Source organism: Podarcis bocagei (assembly GCF_964188305.1).
Source record: "Podarcis bocagei genome assembly, chromosome: 9".
Taxonomy (NCBI): domain Eukaryota; kingdom Metazoa; phylum Chordata; class Lepidosauria; order Squamata; family Lacertidae; genus Podarcis; species Podarcis bocagei.
Genome location: NC_138134.1, coordinates 22,429,580 through 22,453,610, shown reverse-complemented (window position 1 = coordinate 22,453,610; position 24,031 = coordinate 22,429,580). Strand labels below are relative to the sequence as shown.

The following is a 24,031-nucleotide window of genomic DNA, read 5'->3' as shown; positions in this document are numbered from 1 at the left end:
TCCCTAGAAAAACTTGAGAGCTTGACAGGAGTGAGTGTTTATCATTCATTGTTGCAAAGAAAAGCTTTTAAAGACTAGAGCTGGTCTGGGAGAGTCTAGTGGTCAGAGAAAAAACTACACTATTCACATTGTTTCTACATTCTGATCCTTCATGTACAGATGTACAGAAGCCACTACACTTGATCCGAAGGAGGAAAGTTTTCAAAGTCAAATATTTTGTGCTTATAGACACTGGTTTTCAGTTTGGGACAGATGATGCTGCAATTTGAGGTCCTTCAATAATATTTATTCAGAGTTATAGACTTTTAAGGGACGCGGGTGGCGCTGCGGGTTAAACCACAGAGCCTAGGGCTTGCTCATCAGAAGGTCGGCGGTTCGAATCCCCGCGACGGGGTGAGTTCCCATTGCTCAGTCCCAGCTCCTGCCCACCTAGCGGTTGGAAAGCACGTCAAAGGGCAAGTAGATAAATAGGTACCGCTCCGGTGGGAAGGTAAACGGCGTTTCCGTGCGCTGCTCTGGTTTGCCAGAAGCGGCTTATTCATTCTGGTCACATGACCCGGAAGCTGTACGCCAGCTCCCTCGGCCAATAAAGTGAGATGAGCACCACAACCCCAGAGTCGGCCACGACTGGACCTAATGGTCAGGGGTCCCTTTACCTTTACCTTATACACTTTTATTTTGGGATTTATTTCTTTATTTGTGCTGTCAGCTACTGGCACTGTTTTATATTGTATTCTGTGTTGGGTGCTTTCAGATAGAAAAGGGAGCTATATACAAATAGCAATGTACCAGCATCTGTGGAGTTTCTGACGACTTTGCTCAGGACTTTGTGGCAGGCAAATAAGCCGTGCCTGTTTACATGTATGCCAATTTTTATAGCAAGTGCCTGGTACATCAAGATTTATGAACCCTCTGAATGGCCATAAATAATACTCATCATCACCACCTTAATCTACCATTCTGCAAATGTTAAAGGGTTTTTAAAGCCTGATCACCTTCTCTGTCTTGAATAAATAGTATCTTTAATCCATAGAGAAACAAGTTGCTCACAAACTACATCGCAGGTCAGATGCATATAACAAGCCAAACCTAAACTGTGTAATGCCACAGAACTCTCTCAGTGGATCACACCAAAGATTCATCAAGTAGGGATGGACAAATGAAATTCTTTCGGCTTCTCCCAGTTTCTCATTTTTCCACTCCTGAGTATAGTTCTCTCCATTTCCACATCAAGTTCTTTTTGTTTTAAAAAAATATGTCCGAATGAAAATTTGTACAAATCTTCAGGTTTCATTTCACCTTATGCACACATTTTTTTCCTATGAAATTTTGTCTATACGTATTTTCGCTAGCAACTTCCCCTAATACAATGCAGTTATATAATAAGATACTCTGAAACTGACTTTAAGGTGCCCATACTGGAAGAAAGAAAAATTATAACATGAAACAGATGTATAATAATTGATCAAGATTAGTGGGCTGAATCAAGACAAAGGATTTTTTATCACTCCAACCTTACAACTGTATCCTTTATACACCTGCCAACGACACCGTCACTTTGAGCGTTGGATGAAGTGGGCCTGAGTCCACAAAAGCTTAGGCTGTAATAAATTTGTCAGTTTTTAAGGTGCCACAAGTCTCTGTTGCTTTTGCTGATTTATGTGGTACTGTTTGTCTATTGATCCTTCCACATCCACCAAGCCTCAGCCCTAAATGGAATTTCTGTTGGGCAAACAAACTGAATCCACACACTGCTCCTGCAAAATTTAGTGGTGGGGAGTGAAGGGAATAAGAGATTCATTTTTAAAACATAGTGGCTTGCACAAAAATGAGATTATTATGTGTAATTGTAGAGTGGTTGGCTGGATTTGGTGCATTCATAATTTATGATCGTATCTTCTGTGTTTGTTGTAGATGGTCGTGCACAAACTAATCAAGCCCTCTTGCATGGTATTAGATTTTTAGGGAGTTTTTCATCTCAATGCTACCAATCAATTTTCCAGGCTAATGCAGTAGCAGGTCTCACATTTAAATGCAAGCAGCAGAGTCTGCTCTTAAAAGAAAACCATCTCATTAAAACTTAGGGAGGAAAGCTTGTTCTTAGGCTCATATAAAAGCTTTTCACTCTTTGTAGGACCCCAAGGAAATGATCGCCGCCACCCCCACCCCCTACTTGTAGTCTAACTTCTAACTTCTAACTAATGTTTAGTTTCTCATCTGGTGCTGATGACGGTAGAATCACATGACTATGCTTTTCATGCTTGCAACTATCGTATCACAGAATCCTCATTCACCACTTCTGTCACTGTAAGGTCACGTCCAACGCATCATTCAAAGCCCTCTTATACCAGTCTTGGCTTCCTAAGAGGGCAGAGGGCTAAGGGGATGTATTATATATATTGTTTTTACATAGATAATGTTCTCATACTGGAGGATAAACGTTAATGGTTACTAGAAGATATACAAGTGCCATCACTAACGTGGACTTTGATATTTGATAAGCAGCAACATGTCCACTTTCAGAATTTGAAGGTTTGGTGAAACGCTATAGTAGCGATACTAAGGGTTTCATCTTAAGCTTATTGAAATCAGACATGAATGGTACAGGAGGTCTTAAAATAATATAAGAGAAAGAACTGAGTGTTTTTGTCTAGCCGGACCATGTCCTTGAACTCTGATAATAACTCTTACTTGTAGAAACTAGCCCAGGGAGCAATCCTATACATATGAGGCTGACATAAAGCAAGCCATTGGAAAATTAAGCTGGCGTGAAGTCACATCAAGTCCAAACAGGTCTTTGAAATGCTTGTTTTTCTCCTACTTCTGGCCAGGTTGCTGGATCATGCGACCAACCTGAATGGGCTTAGGATCCAGCCTGTGTCCCGCTCTCTGGTCCTGCCCTCAGAATTGTTGCAATGCGTGGAAGCCCCACATGAAGCACTGAGGAGTCAACTGTATTTTAAGCAGGACTTTATTCCAGTTGCAGCCTTGCATCATCATAAAACAGTCTTCTTACATCTAGGAATCAGCATCCACAACTGGGATTTGCATACAGAGGAGAAGCCAGTGTAGGGGAAGTGAACCATACCTCTTTATACTAACTGGCTATAGACCAATCAGGCAACACCCTATATCTCATGATGCTCACTCATCACTGAGTCAGCATTTCTACTTAGCACACTGTTAACTCCTTGATACCCACAACACTCCAACAAGAACACTCACTTGGAGGGGGGGTTTGCACCGGCTGGAATGAGCAAGTTACACCAGGGAATCTTTAGTTGAGCCAAGCTGGGGGTGGAGCAGAGATCCACTGCATCCTAAGCAGCTCACCCCTGCAGATCTTGCCATAGGATTACCCCCTAGTGTACAAAGGCAACATCTACATTCATTGCTCTAGGCAGTTTTGCCTCTGGCACCACCTGCTACCAGCATGTGAGCCCATCACCTCAAAAAAGCTTATCCCGGACAGCCCTCTAACTGAAATACCGGTAGGTTCCCCCATCCTGGAGTCAGAAGAAAAATGTGATAGGACTGGTTTGACACGGTGGGTGTAAATCGTTAACACACACACACCAACTTTCTGGAGGCACTCGTTGCTCATGAGTAGATCTAAAAATGAAAGAGCTTTATTATTATTATTTTCCTCCTCTCCTTTACAGCTTCTGTAGTGGTAAAAATTACTTTAGATCTGTAAGGAATGTTAGCCCTTTCAGCAGAACTTTCCGTACATACTGCAGAGTTAATGAGGGCTCTTTGCTTGAAGCGATCTCTTCAAAAGACAGGCACCAAAGAGAAGGGAAATCGCTAGTGAATCTTTATGTACCTGGGATGAGGCAGCCTATTTGAAGCTGGGCAATCAACTCCAGAGTTAAGAAAAGCTGGAAATGTGTGCATTAGTTTTTTCTGGTGGTATTGGTGTTTTGCAGCTTCCCTGATGAGTTCTATCAACAACAACTATACACTTTCCAAGGCATTTTCCAAGAATGACTTGTCTGCCATTGCTATCCATTTCCAGTGAAGTGTGTTGTTGAAAAGGAGTGTTATTGGACTTGTTCTAGACAACCTTCGAAGTTTGCACAGGCACCAGTGAGGGGCAGCAATCCTAAACCAGCAACCCATATAAACAGAGAGAGCAAGAGAACCCCAAAATTATCTGACAATAGCAGACACACAATATTTCCATGGTGGACAAGCTTAGGTGGAAAGTATTCCTTGAGGGTGAAAAGTGTGAAGGTCACTAGTCCAGGGTAGCAGAAAAAGAAAAAAAGAAAGCTTTGGATCAGTCCTGGGAGGAGCTGCCAGGTAACCTCCAGCCATTTATACTAATAGCTATCCATCCTCATCTACCCCCATGTTCCTCAGTCAATCACCTGCAAGCACAGAATGTTCCAAAAGCTTCTGGCTCAAAGGTCAGGGCTACAAGAATGAGAATCAGGTGGAGGAACACCTATAAAACTCTGGGAAACACTAGCAGAAAAATCACTTACTAGGTTCAGCTAAAGATGCCTGACAAATGCAATGGCATCTAGACTACATTAGCATGCTCCTGGGGGCACAGTCCAATAATCCCACTCCATTTGCAAAGTATCCGAGATCTTTAATTATCCAAAGCAGACAAACTTTAACTTTATTTACCTTTCATGGCTCCCTTGCACATGTATTATTTATGGAGCGCTGATAAGGCATGCCATAGTCTTGCCCAGCTTCTGTCACCTGCTAGCCCAAAGGAACAAGTGAATATTGAACCAAACTGTGCCCATATATTGAGTCACCCAAAGCCCATTGACTTGCAAAAGATTAATGAGCAAATGCAAGAGAGCTAGAGGCCATTAACTTCAATTGGCCATTCATTCTGCAAGTTAACACAGGGGGTGAAATCATTACTGGAATTATGAGTGACTTTAAATTAACTTTTTATATATTCTTCCCATTATAATTTGTTTTGCCTACAGTGTTATTATATTATTTGTCATCTGAATTATAGGTACAGTTTGTCCAACAGGAGCTCTGACACCAAGTACTTTAAGTACAATCGATACCATTTGGCTGCAATGTGAGTTGTGCTCATTTCAACTTTTTATGTTATTTTGTTATATTTTAGAGTTCTAAAAGGACAGGGAAGACTTTGTCACAATGCTACACATCAATACATGGTTTGATCATGATAATAAGTAACACTTAATGTATATAAAGAGATGTCTACCATTTACAGCAGGAATGTAGAATATGTAGCCCTCTAGATGTTGTGAAAGTCCGGACACGGTTTTGAAGGTTTTGAGCTGTTGCCATACATCAAGGTTTGCCAGGACATTTCAGTGATTTCTGCCTAGACACTGTTTATGCAGAGGCGTAGCAAGGTCAGATGGTACCCAGTGCAGAATTTTTTTTTGTCACAAGCCCCCCACATTGATGGCTCGGGGTAGGCTTGGGAGTCGCGGGTGGGTGGCACACCAAATGTCACCCCTGAACACACTACCCACCCGTGACTCCCAAGCCTCCCCCGAGCTGTCAAAATGAAGGCAAAGCGGCGCAGCTCCCCCCCCCCCTTCACCCAACGGCTCAGGGTAGGCTTGGGAGTCGTGGGTGGGTGACACGCCGAATGTCACCCCCCTCAGCGATGACACCTGAGGCGATCCGCACCCCTGCACCCCCCTTCCTACACTTCTGTGTTTGCAACTGCCAAATACCGGCTATGTCCAGGAAATTCCAGGTGTAAGGCAGCCCTACATTGAGCATGCTGCTCTGTGGATGATGCACTCCCACAACATCTAGAGGGCCAAAAGTTCCCGATCCCTGATTTACAGTCCATACCTTTCAAAATCTCCCATCAAAATACAGTCATAGTAAAACAAGTAATACCTTAGAATTAAAGAGCTGCTTAAAGGTAAAGGAACCCCTGACCACTAGGTCCAGTCCTGGTCGACTCTGGGGTTGCAGCACTCATCTCGCTTTATTGGCCAAGGTCATGTGGCCAGCAGGACTAAGCCACTTCTGGCGAACCAGAGCAGCACACGGAAACGCTGTTTACCTTCCCACCGGAGTGGTACCTATTTATCTACTTGCACTTTGACGTGCTTTCGAACTGTTAGGTTGGCAGGAGCAGGGACCAAGCAACGGGAGCTCACCCTGTCGCGGGGATTCGAACAGCTGACCTTCTGACTGGCAAGTCCTAGGCTCTGTGGTTTAACCCATAGCGCCACCCACGTCCCATCAAAGAGCTGCTTACATTATCATAACTACAAACATACCTGATCACTAGCAGGAAAAACACAAGGTTTTGGAGGAAGTTATAACTATCATACCTACCACAAAATTTAGTATGTCAGGAGTGTTCAAAGCTAGTAGGACATTTATTCAGGCAAAATTCTTTTGTCTTTATATTTATTTAGCCTAATTATTTTCATTTAGCCTGTTCCCTACTTCGCAAAATCAATCTTCTCCATAACTCCCATTTTTGAGCAAAACCATCCTTTTATCTAGCTTAAGAAACCACATTGTGTAGGGATGGCCAAAATAATACCAGTGGACAGTATCAGACCTAAGCTAAGCCAAACCTTGCCTTGGCTTAGCACAGGGTGGCAGTGAAAATTATTTGAGAGCAGCAAAGCAGCTGTGAGCTCCTCTCTTGGAGCTCTCACATTTGCATGGTCTTACTAAGCTAAGATCTGTCTTACAACTGCAGGCATTGCATAGTGCCAGGGGACTGCCATCGGAATAGGGAAGAAGAGCTTGGATTTGATATCCCGCTTTATCACTACCCTAAGGAGTCTCAAAGCGGCTCACAATCTCCTTTCCCTTCCTCCCCCACAACAAAAACTCTGTGAGGTGAGTGGGGCTGAGAGACTTCAGAGAAGTGTGACTACGCCAAGGTCACCCATCAGCTGCATGTGGAGGAGCGGGGAATCAAACCCGGTTCACCAGATTACGAGTCCACCGCCCTTAACCACTACACCACACTGGCTGAGGGGCAGTTGGGTTACAGGGAACCTCCCAAAATCTTGTGAAGCAGTTCCTCTTCCCGTGGAGGGGAAAGCCACACCTCCGGTGGGGAAGAGGAGAAGGGACCAGAGGATGCTGCTGGGAGCCTCAGCACTGCTCCTGGTCAAGCCGACCAGGAGGGAAGTACGCCTCTTCTGTCGCCCACCCTGTGCAGAGGTGTACAATGCAAAGAAGGAAGGAAAAGGCTGGGGGTGACTAAGCTATTATGTTGGGGGAGGACCCGGAAACGACCACTCCCAGATTCTGCTAGCGATTGAGGCAGACATGAACTTGTGGTACTGCACTGTAAATAGTTTTGCACCAAAATAAAAACCTGTAAAAGACAGGTCGGAGCCCTGACTGGTTACTCACGAGCAACCACCACTGCCATCTGACACATAGAATTCAGAGTTCCTTAGAATTCAAGTTCCTGCTAGCTGGGAGGGGTGCCGAGAGGTAGGCTGATACAATGAAGAAAGGTGCAATTGGAAGCCCATAGCTAGTAAAATCAGTTCAGTAACACTACTAAACAACTAAAAGAAAAATCAGCAGCAGCTGGACTAGAACCATAGATCTCCTCAGACACCATCAAAGATATGGCACGTGAGTATTAACTCACCCGAGCTTCAGCAAAGATTGCTCTAGGCACCTGTCACAAAGTATATTTCATAACTTGTGTCAGGTGCACACAGGCTTTCAGACAGTTTATTGTACTGGATGTGATCCAAGCAATGTCACCATATCCTCCACTCTGATTGTACTTTTCTTTACATTGCTCCTTTCCATGGAGGTCACGTCCCATGCTTAGGGCTTCACCTGAACTGTCATGGCCATCACTAGAAAAATGGAATTGTTTATGGGGCTGCAGCTACTGCAGTAAGTTTTCCTTTCACATCTACTTTGTGTAAAGGCCAGGGTCCAGTCCTACCATTAAGTAAAGTGAGGAAATTGCCTCAGGCAGCAAATGACAGTGGCCAGAGGCAGCAGATTCCAGCCATTTGCCTCTTGGAAGACAGAGTTTCATATGCCATGTAGTCAGTGGCGTAGCGTGGGTTGTCAGCACTCGGGGCAAGGCAAGTAATTTGCGCCCCCTAACCCGTGGATTTTAGTAGGGGCAGAGAGCTGCGAGTGCGAGCGCGCCCCCCCCCAGATGTTGTGCCCCCCTGCACCCCCCCCACGCTACACCACTGCATGTAGTGTCTCCTGGAGCCTATAAACTACCTGCTGCCTTCAGGTGCTATCTTGTTGAAGTAAAACCTGCCTACCCGGTCAGCTTCTGAATGTGGAATAGGAGCAGGGCACCTTCTTGTCCTTTGCCTCAGGAAGAAGGTGTCTTAGGCCAGCCCTGGATAGGCTAAATATCCTATTTTATGACATTTAAATTAGAGGAAGCAGCCAACACATTCTACATCCTCCTCCCGACCTGCTTCAATCTGCCATGAACTCTCTTGCAAAGTTGGAATTATTTCTGGCTTAGAATTTGAGCTGACCTAAGAGATTATTTTGCAACAACAATAATAATAATAAACATTTGTGAAGCCTTTCGGCACTCTCGTCTGACTCATCCTCAAATCACTGTTGATCTCTGTGGTTATCCCATGGTACTCTGTCAAATTCCTGGAACAGAATTCTTCTGCAATTCCCTGCAGCTCTCTGAGCTTCAGCTAAAGTGAATTGCTATAAATGACAACATTTTGCCCTTGAATGAGCTTGTGATGAATACTGCTTATCTCATGCAGATACTCCCGACGTGAAAATTGCACAGCTCAGGTTAAACTCCAAGGGGATGCTGTAAAGTAGTACCTACTTTTTATCATTATTTTTATAGAAACGTCAGATCCAGCCCTACTAGGCTGAGGCCATGATCCAAAGGAAGTTTGGCATTCAAATGCCAATAATTTCAAGGAAAGACTGAGAACTTAACTCTGGATGTGGTATGGTGGCTCAAATATTGTGCTTAGGTTGGGGAAATCCTGTTTTGATTCCTTTGGGATCTTTGAAGCCCAACAAGCAGCCCGAGGCAACTCAGTCTCTCTCAGCCTAACCTACTTAACAGAACGGTTGGCGGGAAAGCAACTAATCAAATGGAAAGGGAATGCAATTTATCATTACAAGAAAATAATAATGATCATGTAGGGTTTCCCTGCTCACACACATATATAAAGAGTATAAATTTAAGGAGAACATAGCAAGACGTGGAGCGATTTCTTCCATTAGAACCCAGTGCAAAACTTAGCTGATGTTTACCACTCCCTAACAGGGAGGGGCGACGGGGTGAGCTCCCATTGCTCGGTCCCTGCTCCTGCCAACCTAGCGGTTCGAAAGCACGTCAAAGTGCAAGTAGATAAATAGGTACCACTCCGGCGGGAAGGTAAACGGCGTTTCCATGCGCTGCTCTGGTTCTCCAGAAGCGGCTTAGTCATGCTGGCCACATGACCCAGAAGCTGTACGCCAGCTCCCTCGGCCAATAAAGCGAGATGAGCGTCGCAACCCCAGAGTCATTCACGACTGGACCTAATGGTCAGGGGTCCCTTTACCTTTAACAGGGAGGGGAGGGAGAGAATTAGGTGAAGTAGGCATTTCAGTGCAAACCTAACTAATCCCAGACAATACATGAAATCAAAAGGCAGCTATTCTTCAAAATCTGGACTTCTCCAAATTTCCCTATGCATTTCTCCCAAGAAATAATGTGTACAAAATTGTGTATATTAGGGGAAATCGTGCATTTAATAGGTAAATAAAGTATTTACATACTACCCTCTCTTAAAATATCAGGGCAGTATACAGCAATAAAAAGAATTAAAAACCATTCAAAGCAGTATAGTTCAATCATTAGAGGGAATAGCTGTTCAAGAAGATTGTATGTAACTGCATAGGCCTCTTGGCATAAGAAAAGCTCTTCAAGAGACACCTAGAAAGAGTGTCCCATGACCTATGACTGTCAACATATATTGCATATATAAATTCACATTTTAATGAAAATAACATAGAAAGATGCATTACATTAAGGGAAATTGCTTCAGAAATATGTATATTGGCAAAATCGCATTAAATATGTGTACATTAGGATAAATGCTCACTAAAATCCTGGCAATTTTCCCCAATGACTTTTTAATTTTTATTATTGCAAACTGATGTAAAAATGTAGCTAATTGAAGATAGAGGGAATGAAAAATTGAGAGAAACCAAAAAGAACAGATTTATGCATCCCTTCTCCCAACCTCCCAAAACTGGTTGCACACCACTGTGACAAATTCTGAATTGAATTGCAATTTCAGTGTACAGTTTTCGCTGTGTGACAGATTCCGCAGGAGTGCCTGAACCCATGCTCTCATCACACTGTTACTCGGTAGTAAATTGGCCCTTACTAATCATTTTACGTGCCACTGATTTAAAGCAGAAATTAAAAGTAAAAGGTAAAGGACCCCTGGACGCTTAAGTCCAGTCAAAGGCGACTATGGGGTTGCAGTGCTCATCTCACTTTTCAGACCGAGGGAGCCGGCGTTTGTCCACAGACAGCTTTCCGGGTCATGTGGCCAGCATGACTAAACCGCTTCTGGCACAACAGAACACCATGACAAGTGCCAGAGCGCACGAAAACGCCGTTTACCTTCCCATCACAGCGGTACCTATTTATCTACTTGCACTGGTATGCTTTCGAACTGCTAAGTTGGCAGAAGCTGAGACAGAGCAACAGGAGCTCACCTCATTGTGAATACGAACCGCTGACCTTTTGATTGGCAAGCCCAAGAGGCTTGGTGGTTTAGGCCACAGCGCCACCCACATCCCTTAGTAGAATTTAAGCACATCCTTAACTCTGCAATGGAAATCAATGGGACTTTTTAAAAAAATGACATGGCTGAGTCATGCCCATAGTTGTATGCACACATGCTATGTATAGTCTCACTTGAGCCACAAAGTGAAATGACCCCATTCAAGTATGGTCTTCAGCCAGGGGCAATGAGATGGTTTACTTCAACTCTTCTAATCTTATTTTGCTTATCTGCTTGACGTTGACCATCATCTTCTGGCTGGAACAAAACCAGATCCAACCTGTTCTGCAATGTCCCTTAAATTATTCACTGGTCCCACAAATTATCCATGAGTTCTTGGCTTTTTTATTTTTTTTAAGCTGTAAGGCACGATAGCACCTGCCAGCTGCTATCAGCATCCCAGACTGAGTTACTTGAACACCTTCTCCTTCTATGAGGTCATTATGTAACTGCCATGGAAACCATTGTTCAGCGATTAGTTCTGGAGGCGTCCTTGACTTCACCTCCAGTGGTTGTTCTCGGCCTTATCACCATTCCCCACAGCTATAACAACACAATTTTGCCTATTTCCCATAATAAATCTACTTTCCAAATGGTATATGTCTGGGTAGAGATGTTGATTCAGGTACTGACATTTTTACTCGGCCTCAGTAATGTCTGGGCCAATCAGCTCTGGAGGAAAGCTACAGCTCAGTGTGGGACACCTGCCTTGCATGCAGAAGGTCTGAGGTTCAATAATAAACATAAATTAATAATGATGATGATCCCTGACATCTGGAAATGTCCCTTGCCTGAAACTCTGGAGAGCCACTAAGCCACATGAACTAACGATCTGACTCAATATAAATCAAGATAGCTCAGTCGGTAGAGCATGAGATACTGAATCTCAGGGTCTGAGATGGCCTGGGACTTGGGCTCAGACTCGGAACCAAAGGAGTCTCAGTCTGCACCGGATCCTTTGCCTCAGGTGGCATCTGAACCAAGTCTGGGGCCTGATTCTGAAGAGCCCCAGTCTGCACAGGTTCCCCTGCAACAAGCAAGAGCTGGGTCCAATCAGGGGCCTGAGCCTGCCCTGGCTCCAGATGTGGGGATTACCTCATTGCCTTCAGCTGGGCAATCACTTACAGCAGCTCCACTACTGGTTGGGTTGGGTCAGGGGAGGCTGAGGCAGCCTCTGGGTCTAGTAACCCACTGACATCGCCTGAGTTGAAGACTAAGGTCTGAGAGAAGGAGAGACCTGAGTACTCGCAGGAGGAGTGCTCACCTTCGGGCAAGACAGGGAGGTGAGTCATCGGGGGATCAGGACTGGCCATTACACCAACAAAGATAAAAGGCTGTCGGAGCAACATTGCTGTTTGCCAGAACCTGCCTGTGATCCTGTGCCTGACCTTGCCTGGTTTTCTACCTCGTGTCCTGCCTTGACCCTGCCCAGACTGACCCCTCGCGGAATCCCTGGATTCGGGACCGGACCTGGACTGTGCTATTTGGGTTACCCCCGGGCCCAGCACAGGGTTGTGGGTTCAAGCCCCATGTTGGGCAAAAGATTGTTGCATTAGATGACCCTCGCGGTCCCTTCCAACTTTGCAGTTCTATGATTCTGTGATTCTAAAACAGCTTCCAATGTCCCCAAGCATAGAGTTTGTGTGTAGACAGGCGTGTTGTGCGAATCAGCTCTCCATGGAGACATTCCTGCTGCAATTTGCATGAGCCTAACAGCTCTAAAAAGAGAGGAAGGGTAGAGTCACGACACTGATCAGTGACATAAACAATGCACTGCCCCCTTGGGTCCCTATGCTTGGAACTGAATAAGGTATCGCATGAGGGTTATTTTACTGTTTGAACTGGCACTATTCAAAATCAACCGACGCTGTTGGTACTATAGGTGGAACAAGAGAGAGATGAATCCAGCCCTGACTGTAAGTATCTAACCCCAAATTGTTGCTGCCTTCCGTATTCCTTTTCAAGACAACTAGTATAAAGAGGGGACCTGTGAAGGGAGGGGAGACTTGACACAGAGCACTTCACTGAATTAACTATGTCACAAAGTGAGCGGAGCTGAAAGGAGACAGCTGGTTAAGCCTCTGGAACAGGCTGACATTTTTGTGGGGAGAGTGCAGCGTTCCACGCTTTTTTTTTTTTTTATTATTATTATTATTATTATTATTATTATTATTATTATTAATGCACACGTAAGTACTCAAAGGAGCCAGAATAAAAGGGACTAAGCAGTTCTCGTTGATCAACAGATGCCTGTCTTCTTTCTGTCAACAGCTCGCATTCAAGTCAAAAAGCAGGCATGACCTAGCCCCCTTTGAAACAGGGGTTTTAGGAGCAGGATTTATAGGAGTGCAGAGTTTCATGAGGAAAAAAATACGACTTGAAAGTGCTTTGGGGAGAAATGAAAACCGCTCACCAAATGCAGAGCAAGGCTTCCCCCTAATGGAGAAAGTAGATTTTGCACAAATCTGCTGAGGTTGGATAGCATCTGTTAGATATACAGTAAACATATAAAATCTAGGGGTCTCTGTGTTGTCAGAGTTTTGTTGAAGGAATTCATAGGCATGCTGGGAGATTTAGGTTTGTGCAGTTAGAGTGGATTAAAAATGCTTTGTTGCCCTAATGCAACAAATCCATTTTTGAAAGGAAACATTGGCTGACTGCAGATAGGAAAACGACAAAGAAATGCATGGGAAAATATGGGGTGGTTATTAAAGGGAAGACGTATAAACGTATAAACTCATTGGCATACAATTCATCAGAATGAATGTTCAATAATGAACTGATATAATCTAACCTCCATTTAAGCTTTGTACAAGCAAATCAGGATGAATGCTCAATAAATGGATCATCTACGGGAGCCCAAAAATAGATGGACATTTATGTAATGTTAAAGTGTGGTAACAGAAGGGAAATAGATAAATACCAATATCGGCTCAGCAACAGTTCTCTGACAAGTGTGTGGGAAAAAATGTAAGTGAGCCGAGCTTATTTTCAGTACAGCCAGATAAAATCAAATGCCGAAGTGGGTTTTGAGACACAGGAGAACGGAATTTGGAAAGTTGGTGTTATCTGGTGGAATGAAATTATTACTCAAAATTATACACGAGATTCCAGAATGCTCAAAGGCATGAAGAAATGGTGTACATTTTAAAAAATGGAACAAATAAGCACTATGGAACTTTCTGGTTTTTGGTAGCAATGAACTTTAAGGGGAATTGTTTTAAGATGGTCACTCATTGGCAATTAACTGGTTGGGAAAAGTTAAAGGTTTATGGGGAAGGAGATGGAAAGTTCTAGACATGCAAACCCAGGGAGCCATCTGTAATGCTCTACTGGCATGAGAGATTTCTGTGCACGCAACAGAGCTTTCTCTTCCTGTCGTGTCCCCTTCAGCGCCCCCCCCCCCCGTATCCTCAAAATCAGCTCCAAAAAGCTGGGGGAACCCCTGGAGCAGATTTAGGGGGCACACAGGGAGGAGGAAAGGAAAAGGAAGTCCCACTGCACCAGTGGAACTGCATGCACAGAGCACTGGATACAGCTGAAGGAGTTATATTCCATATGCAGCAAGAGTTTGGGAAGGTGGTAAAGAACTGGAAAATGATAGCGCAGATCATTAGAGACATTTTGATTTTGCAATGGATCCAAATTGTCTGTTTTATTAAAAAGAATTATCAAAATTTCAGTACCTGCAATGCTCATTGTTTTGTGTAGATCTATAATCATTGATCTGTTTTTAATTCTCTGTGTGATCTGGGTAGGAAGGCGGGAGGATGTAAAATTTGTATTTTGTAACCACGGCATATCTCTGTGGTTTATTTTTACTTTTTGTTTTTGATGGGTATTGTTTCCATGCAGGCAAATTTACCATTTACACTAAAAAACCCACAAATAAAAGCAGGAGGGTTTCTATTTTTTTAAAAAAAAATCACACCTGTAGAGCGACAGGTACTAGTTTTTATACATTCACGCGCTCTCTAGAATTGACTACCCAGAAACCTATAAAAGCAACTGAAAACCAAGCAAGACTTAGCAGCTGAAGACACTTGGTATAAGCAGAAATGGTTAAGGTGACAGCATTTTTTATAAAAACCAGTAAAAGTATAACCAGATTTTGAAAAGTTGAGATCTTGTCATTAAATATTTGATGGTTATATCAGATTTTGATAAAGAGGAAGCATTTCTGGTGTGGTCATCCGTAATGTGCAAGAGGTTGGAAGAGAATATTATTATTGGGGTTTTGTTTGAGTCAGGGTTTCCTAGGAGCCACTGGCATCAGAGAGAGAGAGGCTGACATTGGATCTCCTTCTCTGACATCAGAGCTCTGCCTCTGATGTCAGTGGAGTATATCCAATCCATCATATAATCCCATAGAACTGCACCCTTAGCGTAGCAAATGATGTGTGAAACAGAGAGGCAGATACAATTTATATTGCGCAATTTTTATAGAAAACGTTAAATCAAAAGTTACTGTGGCTATTTTCCCAAGCTTAATTTCTGAGGAGCTAGAAGGAGGAAATGGCGTAGGCTGGCAGGGAGAGTGTGAGAAAAATCAATGGGTTCTTCTCTATCTCATATTTTTATCAAAGCCAGAGAATAATTTGGGGGCTCATAAATCGTATCTATTCCTTATGAGCCCCACTAGCACCTTCATCCAACCCTGATAGCCATTCCATGTGAGAGAGATGTGAGTCAGGGACCACCTTCCTTTGTTATTTGCTTCTTGTTTTTTGCTGTGCTGCTGCTAGAAGAGGGGGAAGCAATGCTTAAAGCAGTTTCCCCCACCCTTAAAAGGGTTGAAGCTATTGTTTCTGTAATTACAGTTTTATTGTTTCCATTAGTATTCCTTGATTCTGTTTTGCTTTGGGTTCCAACCTACTTTCCTTCTGTCAAGAAAGGAGAATGCTGGGGGGGGGGGTTTCTTCCTGGAGATTCATATATATATATATTAAAAATTCCCATGCGGGAATGTGGTCCTCTGGCTGAAAAGTTGTTGTTGTTGTTGTTGTTGTTTATTAATTTGCAGGAATGTTGAAGTATCCCTGCATGTTGCTGGTAATAAGGAATCTTCAAAAATAACTTCTGATCGCAAAAGAGTCTAGCAGGGATTGTCTGAGGAGTCCTTGATCCCAATTTCCTTCTAATTCCATCTTCATCCACCACAACAGCATCTCTTGGTGCTCTGGAGAGAAGGGACACTGTTGCTGTTTTTACTCGGGCCGTTTCTAAAGAGGGATCTTCCCTCTGTTGAGGCCCTAGGTAACCCACTTCAAGATCAATAAGCAATTACCAGGAGCAGGATGTCACCTGTAGGGTACCAACAGCCTTTCCTTCAGCAAGTCATTTTCAGCAAGAGCAGGGCCAGGACTGGATATTATACGTAACCCGTTTTTATAACAACCATCTCTGGGGAAAAGGATTGCTTGGATCCACCTCATTAACTGACTAATGCAGCAGTGGATGTTTTCTTTGTTCCTAGATGACAAAAGGTACCACTTTCTAAGGCATGACTTATTGGAATTGTGAGTTACTTCCTTTTGGAATCATTTATTCTGTAGCTGGTTGAGCCATTTGTTGACTTAGCTGAGGAAGTTTCTTTTGATTACTAAAATAGAACCTAACCATGAACTAAACTGACTCACCGCAACTTGATTTAATTTAAAAAAAACTATCTAACAGACCTGCTTGCCAGTATAGAAGCTCACCTCTATATTATATTAATGGGGGGATGACTATTTAGTTAGTTGCTATATGTCCAGCTTTCCATTCCTCCATTTGGATCACAAAGCAGTTTACAATACACACATACTTACAATACACATACTTTCCTAACGCAGCGTGTTCACAGGAAATCTCTCATTCGACAAGCATTTGCACAATGATCAGATGGTTTCCATTATGTCTTTTGGGAACATTTCTAATCTGTAATCTCTGTCCCTCCTCCCACCATGGTGCCAATAAATAGTACAATTTTTGACAATTCTCTCTAGATCTTTTATAACTTGGAACTGTTGAGGGTCCCATGCCTCATCAAACCCAGATGCTGCTCAAACCCAGATGCTAAAATGGCTGCAGCCAACGAGCGAAAGAAAGACAAAAGAAAAACTGGTTTGTCCAGTCTCTCTTCCCGCTCCCTCATTCCATGGTTTCTCCTCAAAAATGGCTGCCATAGACCAATAAAGCACAAACAAGTAAGGAAGTGGTGAAACGCCCGCTATTTGGATATCTGAATCAGCCATGTGTGTAGCAAGATTTTGGTATAATTATTTGTGTTCAGATAAGTGAATTTTTGCATAGCAAGCAAGTAGATAGCAGGACCTGTGTGTATTCGCATTAAAACAGCCATATAAACAACAATAAAGTAAAGCCAGTTACTACAAGCAAATAGGTAAAACATCAACTACAACAACTATAACTTCTGTAGCACAGAGAGCATTACAATTTCATGTGCTTTCATCAAACAACATCCCCCTTCAACAAGGACATCACAAGAAGGTGTTAGGGCTTGGACAGGTTGGGATAGGGTGAGGTGTTCCTTCAAGGATTGGGGTGCTGTGTAATTTATGGCTTTATGCGGGGGAAGGAGGAGGAGGAGGAGGAGGAGGAAGAGGAGGAGGAGGAGGAGGAGTTGTTTGGACTAGACATCCCGCTTTTCACTCCGCTTAAGGACTCTCAAAGCGGCTAACAATCTCCTTTCCCTTCCTCCCCCACAACAAACACTCTGTGGAGTGAGGCTGAGAGACTTCAGAGAAGTATGACTAACCCAAGGTCACCCAGCAGCTGCATGTGGAGGAGCGGGGAAGCGAACCCGGTTCACCAGATTACGAGTCCACCGCTCTTAACCACTACACTACACTGGCTCCCCGATAACATCGCCTTAAATCGGTCCTCCTCCCTTCTGCCTTTGTCTCTTCCCACCAGTGCTTTCTCATGGGTAGTGGCAGCTGAGGGAGCCAAGTTGCTGCTCTGAACTCTCTCACCACAATCCCCACTTTTTATTTTTTTAAAAAAAAAACAGTGTCCTGAACCCCTGGCCTACCTGGCAGCAAGTCAACATGTCAAGTCCAAAGGTCAGGAAATGCAGTCCAGGGTCAATCCGAGTAGTCAAGTCTGAAGTCCAACAGTCAGGATACAGTCCAGAGTCAAATCCAAAGCACAGTCTGTAGAGCTCCAGATGTAAAAGTCAAAATCCCTCAACATGGGCAGTCGAGCAGACGCAGCACCTCAGCTCAGCTTCACTTTTGTACTTTGCATGCTGATAGCAGCATCTGGGTTTGATGAGGCATGGGACCCTCAACTGTTCCAAGTTATAGAAGATCTAGAGAGAATTGTCGAAAATGGTACTATTTATTGATAATTCAATATCATTACTGGATTCTGTAGACGTAATTTATCACTGCCAAGCACTATACTTTTGGATCAATAAAGAGAAATTTAAAGAGAAGATCTTAATTATAAGCTTTGTGTATGTTGCAGTTTTGGTATGTGTTTGTATAAATAGATGTGATTCCTAGGCACCCTTAATTTAAACTGCTTATTTTAAGATTTTTATAATGAATCATAGAATGTGATACAGATTTGTTCTTGTAACTATTTGTCTATAAATCATTGCATTGATGTTGTTCTTAGCTTCCTCCTGCTTTGAATAAAATAAAATAAACCAGAATCCCAGAAAGCAATTGAAAAGGGCAACTTATTGATATTTTGGAAGATAATTTGTGTCTTACATACACTTAGATAATGCACTGTGGAGGTTGTGACACCACAGAGAATAAACTCAACAGATGATTATATATTACTGAAATTGATCAGCATACCGGTTAAAAATGCTGTTTTAAAATGATATTGAAATGGAGAGTAGATCGTAATTTGAAATTCCCTTCCTGGCGATACATTTACAACCAGACTCATAATCCAGAAGAAATAAGTTCAAGTTCTTCACAGCTAAATTAAAAGAAGATAAAATACAGGCAAAGAGTTCCTGTTAAACTGTAAGCTCTATTAAAGGAGACTGAGTAAAATGGTCAGTTAAAATGGACCAGTTAAAATGGTTAAGGACACACAAGAAATGAAGAAATCACTGACTAAAATCCCTCCTTCATGAACAGCAGAATTCCCCAAACAGATATTAACTATTGTATTCCTTAACTTTTTGGACATAAAGAAGAATGAGTAGAATAAGGCTTTTTATTCCAAACACTAATGGATTAAATCAGTCAGTCAAAAGAGAGAAGAAATGGTACCCTTTCATAAGCAAGCCAAACCAGACCTTGTATAGTTATACTTCTTCGACAATGCAGGAAAGACAGACCACACAAGTTAAGTTTTCCCCTGATCCTCAGTATAGCTCTACCACTCACTGATCTCAATATCTCAGCCAAAATGTGTAAGAAATAAAATAATATTAAATAAATTAAAACTTACCTATATAACATGATTTCAGTAAATGATCATGAGACATTCATAATAAAAACAATCCTTAATCCAGATACTGTAGATCAACAACCGGTTCTAGAGAGCTGTTAACTGACCAGTCAGCTAGTGAACTCGGGCCAAGCAGGCTCTCCTGATTGGTTAAAAACCCTTGATGATGTCATCAACATAAGGTTTGTAACAACAATGCAGTGAGGTAGGTAAGCATCATTATGTCATAACTGCTGTTAACTGAGATCTGTAAGGACTCTAGCTGGGCAGAAAAACCATTTCCAGGACTCAGCAAGAGAAAGAGTTGAATTGACTGGTTTATGCTGATAACATAGCCAAGATATATAGAAATGACTTTAGCTGTCTAGCTATTTATAGAACAAGGAATCTCCACAGCTTACAGTAAAATCCTATGCGTGTCTACTCAGCAGTAAGCCCCATTTAAGTTCAATGAGATGGACTTAAGCAAAACAAACAAAATATTTAAATTGTAGCTGAGATCAGTGCAGAACCTGCAGCACTCAGAGAGATCAAAGTCATGAAGCAGTATCTTTAAATAGCCTGCTTAAAATAAAATAAAAATGTGATTAGTAATGGGACCAAACAATCTTCTTTAGGCAGGGTGATCAAGTGGTGCCACCTCTGAAAAGGCCCTGCCCTTCATGAACACTTTCTGTACTTCAGATGGCAGGGGCACACAGTTGCTGTTGTTTAGTCGTTTAGTCGTGTCCGACTCTTCGTGACCCCATGGACCAGAGCACGCCAGGCACTCCTGTCTTTCACTGCCTCCTGCAGTTTGGTCAAACTCATGCTGGTAGCTTCAAGAACACTGTCCAACCATCTCGTCTTCTGTTGTTCCCTTCTCCCTGTGCCCTCAATCTTTCCCAACATCAGGGTCTTTTTCCAGGGAGTCTTCTCTTCTCATGAGGTGGCTAAAGTATTGGAGCCTCAGCTTCAGGATCTGTCCTTCCAGTGAGCAGTCAGGGCTGATTTCCTTAAGAATGGATACGTTTGATCTTCTTGCAGCCTATGGGACTCTCAATAGTCTCCTCCAGCACCAGAATTCAAAAGCATCAATTCTTCGGCGATCTGCCATCTTAGGGTCTCTATGGAAGATCTAAAGGCCAAGCAGAGCCATGAGTATGGAAGTTACTGTATTCTAAATATTCCCTCAGGACAGTTAGGGTTTTAAAGACTAAAAATAGTGCTTTACTTGAACCCAGAAATGTATCTGAAGCCACTGCAGACGATACAGTATCAGAGTTAAATGCTCTGAACAGTGAACATGAGAAAGCATTCTAGAAGTTTATGATCTTCAAAGGCAGCCCCACATATACAGTGGTACCTCGGGTTAAGAACTTAATTCGTTCTGGAGGTCCATTCTTAACCTGAAACTGTTCTTAACTTGATGTACCACTTTAGCTATTGGGGCCTCCTGCTGCTGCCGTGCCACCGCCGCACGATTTCTGTTCTCATCCTGAAGCAAAGTTCTTAACCCGAGGTACTATTTCTGGGTTAGCAGAGTCTGTAACCTGAAACGTCTGTAACCTGAAGCGTCTGTAATCCGAGGTATCACTGTAATCTATATGAATTCAAGTCCTATAGCTCACCTTTTCCATACCCACATACAGAAATGGATTGACGGAGGAAGCACGTTCTATATGTGTCAGGTATTGTTAGATCTCAAATATCAAATATTTACCAGATGTTCACAGACATTGACCAACAAAAAAAGGAAGAATTCCTGAAGACAAACTTTGAGAAGCAGCTTCATTTCCACGTTACCCAAATTCATAGGGTTGTCGTAAGGTTAAACCTCTTCCTTATCAGCGAACCGAAGGCTATAAATGCAACAAACCATCTTTCCAACCTTATTGAAAACCCATGTCTGCACAATCACCAGCCGTACTTCATTGCAACATGAGGACATCACACATGTACATTTGGCATCAACTGCCAATTCATGATCATTTATTATTTATTTTATTGTCTGTGTGCTGTGTCTCCATGTAAATTTGCTCAAAGCAGCTCGCAACACAACAACAAATGTAAATCCATGCAGTATAACAGTAACAATCAAATCATTTCAAAACATAATGGGGCAAACCAACAAATAGCAATTCAACATGATAAGGCAATATTATGAGCCAAGACTGGATCGCTGGCTAGTTCCCAGTTACAGAATTGTCTTTGAGAATATTGTGTAGATGATTCAGTATGAAGAACGTTTTCACTTACCCAATGAATTGTTTTATATGTAATCTAATGGGTGCAGAACATTTGTTAGGAAAGCAAGCCAGAGTAATATATGTTAGTCCTTTCCTTATCTCTGTCCCTGGACAACCTCATGTTCTGAAAATATTGTAAATGGAAAAGAAAAGAAAAACTTCCTGCCCATTATGGGAAAGATAGTCACTTATGTTAAGCACACATTTCTAGGTCTTTTTGATACCTTGTGTAGAATTTTATTTAATGTGCCAGTCCATATTTTAGTCAGTAGGTGGAACTGCTCATTGTGAAAACCTTTCACTTCCCATTTTATTTAGCTTAAATTTCGGTGTTTGACTTCTGCTGTGACTCGGCTCAAAGGTCAAGGCCGAGGAGATATCAGGAGAAATGTTCTCTCGCTCGCAGGATCTCAAAATTCCCTTGTCACCGAAGAGTGAATGTTTTGTCCCAGGGAGAAGAAAAATGTTAATCCTCTCCCCTTATCTTTCCCCCATCTCCACGTTGGTTCGCAAAAGCTTTTGAACATTTTCAACGAGAGGGAGAAAAAGATTTGGCTGAAGAAAACAGGATTCTTTCTGCCGCCAACCCCCGGCACAGGACATTAAATGGCCTGTCTTGCAATAATAGACTATTCCCCCTTCTTCATCCCTATGCTTGCATTGTTGCATATGCCTGTGGATCGCCACTGCAGGTCTTGAGGGAGCTATTGTTCATTGTAAAGAAATATAAAAGAATGTCATTATAAGTTCAAATTTCTACAGTGCCTTTTGCTGGGTTTAATATATATATATATTATTGTCACATAAGGGCCCTGTGGGAAAAGAAACATTGATAGTTTGTCTGTACTACAGACAGAAGAAATGGCTTGACACTGAAAAGGTCTGCGGTGGGAGGGGGCAGAAATACCTTGACCTACCAGAAGGCAAAACAAAAGCATCAGTTGAGGCCTTTTCTTTCAAAGCCCTGATAAATGCGAGGTCCTATTACCTGCTATAATCATTGTTTTGTTGTGAGTGAAGCCTTCCCTACATTCCTAATTTGTCTCAGGGACAGGAAAAAAAACAACAGACAAGAAAAGGAAAATCTGCTGGAGCCAGTTCAAAAGAACAAGGAGGCTACCTGGGCAGAAAGTAGCCTCCAAAACTTTCTTCCCTTTGCTGATAATGATGATAATGTGGTACCTTTAGTGTGTGTCCCTAAGAAGTTACTCTGGCAACCGCACATTATTTCCATCTGGTGACTTCACAACACATTTGTGTGTGTGTGTGTGTGTGTGTGTGTGTGAGAGAGAGAGAGAGAGAGAGAGAGAGAGAGAGAGAGAGAGAGAGGTGTATACATCCATTGACTCACTCATATCCCTGTAAAAGATTCAAGGTAGTAGTTTATTCTTCCATGAACATCAAATGACCTCATAGCCCTCAACTGCCCTGATTAAATCGGTACATCCCATTTGTGGGTGCTGTGCTCTTAAGCATGGTGCCCAAAAACTTGCAAGGTTGTGCCATTGTGCGAGACCTTAAAAACGCACCTTAATCAATTCAGAATTCATACAGTAATCATGTCCTTAAAAGATGCTTGTTAACTGGAGAAACTATGTACTGAATTCTTGGAGAAACCTGGGACTCAGCTATGTAGCTGCAAATAAAATGTTTTAAATGTGTTGTAAAGTACAATATACAAATGCAGCACTAGATGGCAACAGTGAGCTATGTCAAATTCGATGTATTTTTCAAAACTTTTTTTTAAAAAAAAACATTTTCACAGCCTTTTTTTATATGTATATAGATTCCACCCTGGTCTTTGTTCTGTGGTACAAGGCCAATGAGATGCCCAGTGAGTGTTTGGAAGCATTCTTCAAACTCAAAATCCCCTTGGGGATCATACTAGCAAGAATATTGGCACTGAGGGTGTCATTCTGATTGACTGACAGTGCTTTCAGTAACGGATTGGTGGTGGTTTTGGCCTGTGAACTATGGAGCGAAGAAATTACCTTACGCGGAGAGATCCATCTGAACAATTTACTACTCTACCAAGTGAGTGATTCTTTCCAGAGGATGGAAAGAGTGATTTAAAGACACTCAGAAATTTATTGGGTGTGATAGAAGTGAAGAACAGCTGCAAGGAGGGATGGCTTCTTTGAGTAACTAAAATCTTTTGGTGGGAAGATGCACTCGATCACTCTGCTCTACAAAAAAGTCATGCTGCACTTCTCTTGTAGGGATATAATAGATGATCGTTATAAAGTACTGATATACTGGGTAATGATACATACAGTTATTATTTTCTTCATTATCAATAATCTCCTGCAGTGGGTCTGAATAAGACAGTATCATTCTTCAATTAATAAATTGGACTCATTCTTACGTTTGCATGTGGTGTGAGAAGTATGTTTCTGAATCCTGCACAACTCCTGGGTACAGTGTGCCATCGGCTATAATGAATACAATAGTCCCACACTGTAATGTTAATACCAGAATCAACCCCTCAGTTTGGACAGGTAGTTGAGTGGAGTCCTAGGACGGAGTCCCCAAGTAAGAATATTATATCACTGTTGGTGGAACGTGTGTGGCTGTTCTCATTATTGTGTTACATTACCAATGTGTGCAACACATTACAGCAGATGTTAA

The 24,031-nt window shown here is 42.5% G+C and overlaps 1 long non-coding RNA gene across 28 annotated transcripts in view; it reads right to left on the bottom strand.

Moving 5' to 3' along the window:
• LOC308595157 overlaps positions 1-19,291 on the bottom strand; it is a 231,853-nt gene extending 212,562 nt beyond the window's left edge. For 18 of the 28 annotated variants that reach the window (XR_014011782.1, XR_014011783.1, XR_014011795.1 and 15 more), the window contains exons 1-2: positions 19,176-19,291; positions 17,791-18,069 (exon numbers count right to left, since the gene is read on the bottom strand). This is a non-coding gene — a long non-coding RNA (uncharacterized lncRNA). Of the gene's footprint in view, positions 1-10,888; positions 11,177-17,790; positions 18,070-19,175 lie in introns of those variants that run through there. The other 10 variants (XR_014011811.1, XR_014011812.1, XR_014011813.1 and 7 more) reach the window with 3 other exon arrangements.
• Between the last annotated feature and the right edge of the window lie 4,740 nt (positions 19,292-24,031).